Genomic DNA, 10,828 nt, shown 5'->3' with positions numbered 1-10,828 from the left:
CAGCCTATTTACATTGAAGATAAAATTTTTTTTCTAAAGAAGTGAAACCTCCAGAAGAACTCTTGTACCTCAGTTCCTTGCTTAGGCCTTGGGCCTTGGATTTTCAATGTGGCCTTCAGCCGATCTATATTAAATGAAAGGAGGTCTTTCGTTAAAACCTTGAGAGTTGTGATTCCTGCTTGTGTGATTGTGTGTTTTAAGAAATAAAGTATGTATGTTGAGTGCATCTGACAGTAACTTATTTTGGCCCCTTTGCACAAATATAACCGCATCCGCTCTGTCCTGCTAGCCCAGGGATTTCATTTACATTGAGTCAATAACTTGGAAGCTAAAGCAATCGGCCTGACCTGTGAACCAAATCCCTGCGAGAGCACAGCTCCGATTCCGAACGAAGTAGTGTCCACTGCCAAAACCACAGGCTTAGGGGATCGAAATGAACAAGGCATCTGTCACTCAAAAAGGCATTTTTAAGTTTCTGAAATGCATCCTGACACTCTTTGATCCAAACAAAAAGGCACTTTCTTCCGGCGTAAACGATGTAACGGAGCCGCGATCTGGCTGCGTTGGGTATAAACCGGATCTAATACGTCAACTCCCCGAGAACTGACGGCAATTCCGTCACATTCTGCGGGCGGGCAGGGAGGTCCAGGATGGCAAGCAAATGTGAGTGAAGGGGAAGAACACATTGACTGTTAAGAACATGGCCTAAGTACTAAATTTCAGTCTGAAAAAAAGGCACATTTGTCCAGGGTACACTTCAAACTTGCTTCTGAAAGATATTGAAGAAGCGTACGAAGGTAACTGACACGTTCCTCCGGTGTCTCTGGTGTGCGTCCTGATTCCACAGTATCGCCCAAGTGATTTGAACAGAATGGAACTGTAACCTCCCCCTTCCTAATCGGCCTACTGGATTGCGATATGATTGAACGTGATCGCGTATGCCGAATGAAATTTAGTGAGTAAGGCTGTAGTTGTCGAAGGAAAATGATACCAGTTAGTAGGACGAAAGTGTACAACAGAACCTTCTGACGGAAGAATCTATTCTCAACTTAATCTAAATCCTGATGACAATTTTGAAATGGATGGAATATAGTACAGTCGCTCACGAACCACACAGGGGGAAAAGGGTACCACGTAATATTTTTAAAAAATACTGATAATAGTGATAATATTGATTAGCTAAAAAGGGGATAATTAAACAGTCGCCAGCCAGCTAGGGCGATGAATCTCCAGAATCTTAAGAAAGGTAATGGCAAAGAAATTTAAGCAAAAATCACTGGCGTGGAAACAAAAGGTTGAAACGATTTTCCAGAACACAACAGTTCACGAGAAAATAAATGAATCATAGAACACTGAGTTTGCAGTTACTTATTCTGAAGTACTAAATTTTGAAAGTAAAGCTAAATGAAGTTACTGGTTAAATAAATGACTGGCTGTAACTTAAACGCCGGCCGCGGTGGTCTAGCGGTTCTAGGCGCTCAGTCCGGAACCGCGCGACTGCTACGGTCGCAGGTTCGAATCCTGCCTCGGGCATGGATGTATGTGATGTCCTTAGGTTAGTTAGGTTTAACTAGTTCTAAGTTCTAGGGGACTAATGACCTCAGAAGTTGAGTCCCATAGTGCTCAGAGCCATTTGAACCATTTTTGTAACTTAAACTTTGTTATGTAAATAATGACTTTCAGTAACCTCAGTGTGACGTAACTCAAGAATTAGAAAAAGGGAAGCAATTTACTTTTGGCTATTGAAGGACTGAGCTGAATTTATTTTAAGCAAATGAACAACTGATTTTACTTTTAATATAACAACAATTAGATACATACGAAGCCAGCGGAAGTCATTCGCTAAGCTAAATACAGGAGAATTTGTGCTGTACCTTGTGTTTAGTTTTTGCCAATGACAGTTTACGTTACTTTACGTGAAGGAAGTTAATATCCAAACCTGCAAATTAGATAAGCTTCTGTTATGAAACACAAGAATGAATATCTACTGAGGCAGAAAATTTAGACTGAAACTGGTCATTAGCAAACAAACAAAACTAGCAGTAAAAATTTTGGATGATGGAGAAGGTAATTTACCTACATTTTCGGTGCTACAGCACTTTTGAAATAAATTGTTCTAATTAGCGTTGGAATATGGCCGGCGCGGAAGCGTTGCCAAAGAGTAAGCGCAAAAACTAGAATAACCCTATATGTGAGTTGACCACAAACATTTTCTTAGACTCCTCATCTAGCGGAACTTCCGAATACGCATCGCGTAAGTAAATATTTGCAAAATAGCGGCCTGCACCAAACCTGTCAATTAATTCCTGAGGGCGAGGCAACGGATAACTATTAATTATTGTTTGTGGATTCACAGTGTTTTGAAGTCAACACTAACACGAAGCGTTCCACAAGGGTTTGGTAAGATTACAAAGCGAGAAGCCCACTGACTACTGTACTAGCCTGGTTAGGAGCTGTAATACCATTGTGTTGCCATCCTTTTAAGTTCACTTGCACCTTGTCTGTAAGCGCATTGGGGATGGGATATGCCTGAAAGAACTTAGGCTGCGCATTGTCTTTGATTGTAACGTGCGTTGTCCTCCGCTGTAACGCGCACCACAAAACTATTTGCGCTGCCAAGTACTTCAGAAAATAAATCAGGAAACTCCGTAATCAACTGAGTAACACTGTCAGTTGGGCTGAATGGAGAAACGGAAAGTACATTCTCCTCACTAAGAAAACCGAACAAATCAAATGAATTGAACCCAAAAATATTTTCACAGTCCTGTGAACGAAAAATTGTGTCACTGTTCTGGTGTGAGAGTGGAATGTGGAACGCAAGCTACGTGTACCATGCACTGGAATGTCCTGACCGTTATACGCAGTAAGTTACGTGCAAGATTTTGTCAACTGTGGCGAGCCCAACTGTTCATAAGTGACATGATAAAGCACTGAAACGGAAGCGCCTGTGTCCAACTGAAGTCACACACAGCTTTAGCCAAAGACTAAGTTCACAAACAGTTTGTTTTTAATTGTCGTTGCACAGCACGTGGGCGGTGTGAAGGCACGTCCTGAAGTTGGTCATTAATAGCACTGGTAGCCGGTTTAGAAGAAAACCTACGTTCACCGAGTGAGAAGGTGCTGCACACTTAACAAGAGCGAATGTGGGTAGAGTAATTTTTTGTTGCAAGCACACAGACTGTATATCACATGGCTTTCCACAAGCAAAGCGTTCTGCGAAGGGCAATGTTGTCTTCCATGCGTGTAAAAGCAGCAGGGACATGATTTCACAGCAGACATACGTGTTGACACTTATTTGCTCTGTCCACGGCGTATCGGACTGTTTGCACGCAGTGGTCGGTCAGCAGGCCGTACCTGTTTGTCACTTTGCAATACACTGCAAATGCGAACTGCCTCAAAATTTCTACGGCACTATCATATGAATCCTGGTGTTCAGTAATTTATAACACTTGTTTCAAAGTAGGATTAAAATTTTTGAGAATTTGCTCACGAATCCACTGTTCGGCTCATTTTGCGTGAATGAATCACGAATCATTGCGTCACTATAGTAAAAACGACGCCGTCTTGTCAAAACCTGAAGTTCAGTGACCTACTGAAGGTACTGATATCTCACAGCTGTGTTTGGGACACCTTTAAAGGAAAAAATGGAAGGTGTCATTATAGTAATAAAAAGCAATAAAAAGAAGAACACGACAAATGTAAGATTGTTAAAAAGAGGCTCCTTCAGCGATTTGTTTTATGGTTGTTTCATATTACCCGGTGCACTATAAACGGTGTTTAATATTTATGTCAGTATCTAGAATATTGGCACTACAGCACATGTCAGCCACTGTTTCTTAACTCTTCCTCTTTTTAACAATCTTACTTTTGTCGTGTTGTTCTTTTTATTGCTTTTTATTACTATAATGCCTTTTATGCGTTATAAGCTTATTACAGACTTCAACTATTGTATCCCCCTTTATTTTCGCTGTTTCAATTAATTATTGAAAACTAGTGTATGGCGACATTAGCGACATCTGGTGAACTTACAACACAAACATCTTGTGGCTACTGTATGATAGCTTGTTTTAAGCAGTACTACTACTAACAACATGACTGGTGCATGTGATGTCATTTATACGTATTTGGCGATGCTGGTACTGATTCCGCATTTAACATTTGACGATGCCACTATAGCTGCAGCACATTAGGACTTTGTTTTTACGAAACAGGTATGCCTCTTCATATTTAAAGCGCACAAATGTAAATTTTGTCAGTACTACTTTTCGGTATGGTCTATGTATTGTTCTTAAGCTGTAGACAGTTTGCGAGTGTATTTATGTTTTTCGCATTTTTGCTGCAGATCTGATGATGGTCATTAAAGACCTAAATCAGTAATCTGTTAGCAAAAAGTTTGTGACCATAGACGTAAATTAAAGGAAACTTATTACATATACGGGTCACTGTTTTTTCGCAGCAATGTCGCAGCAGTTGAAGCCATAGTGAAGGAAAACAAGGAGGCGACCTCGCGACGTTAAAGTCGAGCAGAAATAGCAGTTACGAGGTTGGTAAGGCAGGTTGGGGAACTGAGAACACGAGAAACTTTGGCCACTACTGAACGTTCAAACGACACCAAGTGCTACCCTGGCGATCGGAAAAGGGATAGGAAACGGGAAGCCATCATGGCTGCTAGGAAGACTGCTGCCCTCGTCCATAAATGAAGAAAATTCCTAGCGCCAATCTACTCTCACATATCAGTGTTAGACAAACCGTAAACATCGTCAAATAAATTAGGCAACCCATAGAAATTATTAACAGGGCGTGAATTATTATATTACCGAATACCAGTGTAACGTTGTTGCATTATTTTATTCTGCAAGCGGTGCTGCTATTCAAGACCATAAAAGTGGGTTAAAAGCTGTGAGCTATCTGAGGAAGTTAACCTTGCATTACTGCGCAACTGTTTCACCAGGTATCCAGTCTAGCTTACCAAATTCCCAACCAGACTAACATTAATTATAATCTTTTAATAGTCATACGACAACCAGTGATATATATATATATATATATATATATATATATATATATATATATATAAAGAATTTAAATAAAAGGAAATAAATCAGTTTATATTTGGAAATTTATTTTAACATTGATCATTGAAATTTCAGCATATTAAACTTGATTCATAGCTAAACTGGTGCCTTATTTAGGATTGTGAAAATGTGAGACTGTAATCTTACGGAACACATCAAATATGGAGACAAGATTGGGAGACTGCATACAACACTGCATTCATAAAATAACACACGAAGAACGTTGAAACATATGCAAGAGGAAATTAACCACAACCAACCGATTCAATTTTCACCCAAAGAAGTTACATTCGTAGCGCAATCCTGTCCGTCATGTAATTACCACACACTGGTATACTAAATTCATACTAACTCTCTGTGAAATCTTCCCGAAAAGAATAGCTGAGGGCTACTTTGATGATTAAACCACATGCTTCACGTGGTCAACTTGGTTTACACAAAGAGTGTAACTCAACACAATAATTTTGGTAATTAAAATAAATTAGATCGAAATGCAATTTACAAAAGAAAAACCTCGAACTGGTTACTATCGTCCTACTATTAACCTGATGGGTCAAACAGTTGTATAAGCACGTGGTACTGGTCTCACAAAGTACACCCCACGTGGGTTGAACATAAAGAAAAGTTGCTATATTGAAATCTATTGTCAAGACGAGACGTTATAATCTCACGCGCATTCGCATTGAAGATTGATGATGCTAGTTAGAGTTACTGATCAACACGTGGTTCCATTTTACTCACTGAACTTCACACTCGAATTACACTGCGTAGCAATTTAAGATAACATTAGATATTTTAGAGCTAAACCTGAAATAAAGGTGATTAAATTTTCAGTTAGGCTGATCTTAAGAAATCCATTGTCCTACGGACTTAGCAGACACGCGCTTAGCCGGAGATCTTACCACTTCAGACGCTCGCCGCGGACAGACTGCCCTGCGGTCCTACCAAGGGTGCTTCCGTATACAAAAATGGAAGTGACCAGAGAGGCAGCTTCCTATACCAACACGACAAGGGACGGACAGGACCATACTAAGGATAGAAACCTCTTTGCTTTTAGAAAGCGTAGCTACCTGTTCCGACGTTGGTCCTACTGTTCTCTAGCAGACAGGCTTGTCTGCTACCATCCAGCATGCAACTAGAAATACATTTGCTCATTCATCCTCTCACACAGAAGGGAAGGGGGATGACAGTATCTTATCATATACAGTGTATAAAAGAAAGCGGATGTAGGTTCCGTATGAGACTGTGTGACATGAATTACATATAAACTGTGTTTTATAGTGTAGTAGTGTGACAGATCGTTCTTGTTTATGTGTAAAAGTAACACGTTTCACTGCTCAGTCTCCTCCCAGATAGTCAGAAACACCACAGTAAATTTAGAAGTGGAATGTATGCCGTAAATGACAACAGATTTAAGAAATTAACATGAAAAGAATCCAACAGAGACCTTTCACCAGAATGCTGGGATTAGAAATATGAAATACGAGCACTGAATGGTGAATGAAGTGCACGCCTTTCAAAATGGTTCATCTGAGGTCATCAGTCCCCTAGAACGTAGAACTACTTAAACCTAACTAACCTAAGGACAGCACACACATCCGTGCCCGAAGCAGGATTCGAACCTGCGACTGTAGCAGCAGCGCGGTTCCGGACTGAAGCGCCTACAACCGCTCGGCCACAGTAGCCGTCTCAGGTATGTCTGTTCTACCTTTTCCCGCTGTCGGAAGACTTTGTAACGAGCTGCAGCAACTTGTACCTGGTCCTCGGAATACTTAGTGAGAGCGAAAACTACATTTTGAAAAACTGTGGCCTACTAGTCGGTAATAACTTCTGAGCGAGGCGGTAAACTCCTGTACCGGCCGTGGACGAGAAATAAAGTTTCACAGTACCTTGTACTTGATGTATACTACAATGAGCATCGAACGGAGCGTAGCATTCGTTCCATTCCTCTAGCTGTTCATTGAAAGCTCGGAGCCGGCCGGTGTGGCCGTGCGGTTCTAGGCGCTTCAGTCTGGAACCGCGTGACCGCTACGGTCGCAGGTTCGAATCCTGCCTCGGGCATGGGTGTTTGTGATGTCCTTAGGTTAGTTAGGTTTAAGTAATTCTACGTTCTAGGGGACTGATGACCACAGATGTTAAGTCCCATAGTGCTCAGAGCAATTTGAACCATTTTGAAAGCTCGGAACGGTGGAATGCACGGAGGCAGTGCCGTGGATGCGGCTGGCTGTCGTGACAGAGTTGAGGCAGCAGCTGTTTGTGCATTAACGAGCTGCTGGGCTGCCATCATCAACTGTGACGTTTGATGCTTCTGAGGCTGAATAAACTGCATTAGATCAAAGCCAACAGCAACGGGAGGCATAGGCGCAGGTGGTATAGAAGGCGGTTTAGAGGCCATTTTAATGAGATAAGAGGCTCAACAAAATAATTGGAAGCGAGGCAGATACACAATAGTGGAAGCGTTGCGGCTAGTCTGCAACAAAGAACACAATTATTAGCAATGCTCCTCTGAACACAAAAGAGAGAAATATTAGTGGCGCACTGTGACGGCAGCATTGGTTCTGGAATCCTCGTCACCAGATGTTGTGTCGGCTACTGTGGGAGTCAGCACCGACACATACAAGGATGGAGACAGATTGCCATGGCCGGTGGCAGGAATCTGAAATGATCTGTTCATTAAACTTTCAAATTAATAGAATACTTTGTTTCTAGAAAGGAAAGAGACATAATTTATTATTATGGAGTATCTTCCTTTGCTCCCTATGTCTCCTACATACAATTACATTTACTCTCTTTTTACTACTCGCAGAACGGAGACTAGGTAGCGGTTGCCTCTTAGTACTGATGCTCTCTGCGACTGAATTGGGTCCGACCAGCGACTGGCGGCTGGTTAAGTCAGTGTTGACAGGGAGCGCTGAAGGCTGTCTTCCTGGAGGTGTTGGGCGCGCGAGTCAGCGCCTTCTTGATGCCGTTTCGTGGCGCTGCGTTGTCAATGTGCACACAAAAAATGTTACGTAGCAATCACAATAATAATGGAAATAAGCGTTTGGCGTCATTGGCCGGGAGGCCCTTACGGGGCAGGTCCGGCCTCCTGGGTCAGGTCTTATCACATTCGACACCACATTGAGCGACTTGCGGGCCGGATGGGGATGGAATGATGATGAAGACAGCACAACACCAAATCCCTAAGCGGAGAAAATCTCCGGCCCAGACGGGAATCGAACCCGAGCCCGTAGGACGGCAATCCGTCACGCTGACCACTCAGGTGTCCGGGTGGACGTCACATTAATAATAATTTGCATTATTAATAAAAATCATAATTGGTAATAATATTAATAATAACAGTAACAATAATAATGACGATAAAAAGTGGAGAAATTAAGAATGGTATTAATTAGTTATTATATGAAACTCAACAGTAATAATTCAAATTATTAACAAAAGTAATAATAACAGTAATAATAATAATAACAAAATAATGGAGGCATTAAGAGTGATATTGATTAGTTCAGCATTTTTGAAGCCTTGTTTGGTATTAGAAGAAGTGGAAGGGATAATGAAAGAAGAGAGTATCGAAATGAAAGCGACAACGGTTGCTAGGAAAGAACAGAATTCCAGTAGGGAACTCTGTAAACGAAGGAAGGAAAAAAGTGGTGGCGGAGGGAGTGTTGATTAGGCTGAACTGCAGGAAGAGATAGCTAATGTGACAGAAGGTGGGCCATTACTTGCCTTTTGAAGTTTGAAAGCATTTTAATTTCTCGAATATTTTGAGGAAGATTGTTCCAGAGTCGGATTTCTGATACAGGAAATGACTTACAAGGGAACCTCCCCATCACACCCCCCTCAGATTTAGTTATAAGTTGGCGCAGTGGATAGGCCTCGAAAAACTGAACACACAGCAATCGAGAAAACAGGAAGAAGTTGTGTGGAACTATGAAAAAAATTAATAAAATTAAGCAAAACATACAAACTGAGTAGTCCACGCGCAACATAGGCAACATCAAGGAGTGTGTGAGCTCAAGAGCGCCGTGGTCCCGTGGTTAGCGTGAGCAGCTGCTAAACGAGAGGTCCTTCTTTCAAGTCTTCCCTCGCGTGAACAGTTTACTTTCTTTATTTTCGCAAAGTAATGGTCTGTCTGTTCGTTCATTGGCGTCTCTGTTCACTGTAATAAGTTTAGTGTCTGTGTTTTGCGACCGCACAGCAAAACCGTGTGATTAGTAGACGAAAGGACGTGCCTTTCTAATGGGAACCGAAAACATTTGATCACGAGGTCATAGGTCAACCGATTCCTCCACAGGAAAACACGTCTGATATATGCTATACGACAATGGTGACGGCATGTGCGTTACATGTCAGGAATATGTTGTCGACCCACCTAACTTGTACACTTGACGAATGGGTAAAAAGATTCTTCTACCTTACCCGATTTAGGTTTTCTTGTGGATGTGATAATCACTCCCAAAAAAGTGATGAAAACATAAGAGTTTGTGACATAAACTGCAACAAATGAAAGCAACAGTTTCACAATCGCACAGTTTTCCCTGTGCTCTGTCAAAACATATGTTTTTAACTTTTTCAAGTTTTTCCGTGTTGTTGTTGTTGTGGTCTTCAGTCCTGAGACTGGTTTGATGCAGCTCTCCATGCTACTCTATCCTGTGCAAGCTTCTTCATCTCCCAGTACCTACTGCAACGTACATCCTTCTGAATCTGTTTAGTGTATTCATCTCTCGGTCTCCCTCTACGATTTTTACCCTCCACGCTGCCCTCCAATACTAAATTGGTGATCCCTTGATGCCTCAGAACATGTCCTACCAACCGATCCCTTCTTCTAGTCAAGTTGTGCCACAAACTTCTCTTCTCCCCAATCCTATTCAATACCTCCTCATTAGTTACGTGATCTACCCACCTTATCTTCAGCATTCTTCTGTAGCACCACATTTCGAAAGCTTCTATTCTCTTCTTGTCCAAACTAGTTATCGTCCATGTTTCACTTCCATACATGGCTACACTCCATACAAATACTTTCAGAAACGACTTCCTGACACTTAAATCTATACTCGATGTTAACAAATTTCTCTTCTTCAGAAACGCTTTCCTTGCCATTGCCAGTCTACATTTTATATCCTCTCTACTTCGACCATCATCAGTTATTTTACTCCCTAAATAGCAAAACTCCTTTACTACTTTAAGTGTCTCATTTCCTAATCTAATTCCCTCAGCATCACCCGATTTAATTTGACTACATTCCATTATCCTCGTTTTGCTTTTGTTGATGTTCATCTTATATCCTCCTTTCAAGAGACTGTCCATTCCGTTCAACTGCTCTTCCAAGTCCTTTGCTGTCTCTGACAGAATTACAATGTCATCGGCGAACCTCAAAGTTTTTACTTCTTCTCCATGAATTTTAATACCTCCTCCGAATTTTTTTTTGTTTCCTTTACTGCTTGCTCAATATACAGATTGAATAACAACGGGGAGAGGCTACAACCCTGTCTCACTCCTTTCCCAACCACTGCTTCCCTTTCATGCCCCTCGACTCTTATAACTGCCATCTGATTTCTGTACAAATTGTAAATAGCTTTTCGCTCTCTGTATTTTATACCTGCCACCTTCAGAATTTGAAAGAGAGTATTCCAGTTAACATTGTCAAAAGCTTTCTCTAAGTCTAAAAATGCTAGAAACGTAGGTTTGCCTTTTCTTAATCTTTCTTCTAAGATAAGTCGTAAGGTCAGTATTGCCTCACGTGTTCCAACATT

The sequence above is a fragment of the Schistocerca americana genome, chromosome 1 (assembly GCF_021461395.2).
Source record: "Schistocerca americana isolate TAMUIC-IGC-003095 chromosome 1, iqSchAmer2.1, whole genome shotgun sequence".
Classification (NCBI taxonomy): domain Eukaryota; kingdom Metazoa; phylum Arthropoda; class Insecta; order Orthoptera; family Acrididae; genus Schistocerca; species Schistocerca americana.
Note: the sequence above shows the minus strand (reverse complement) of the source record.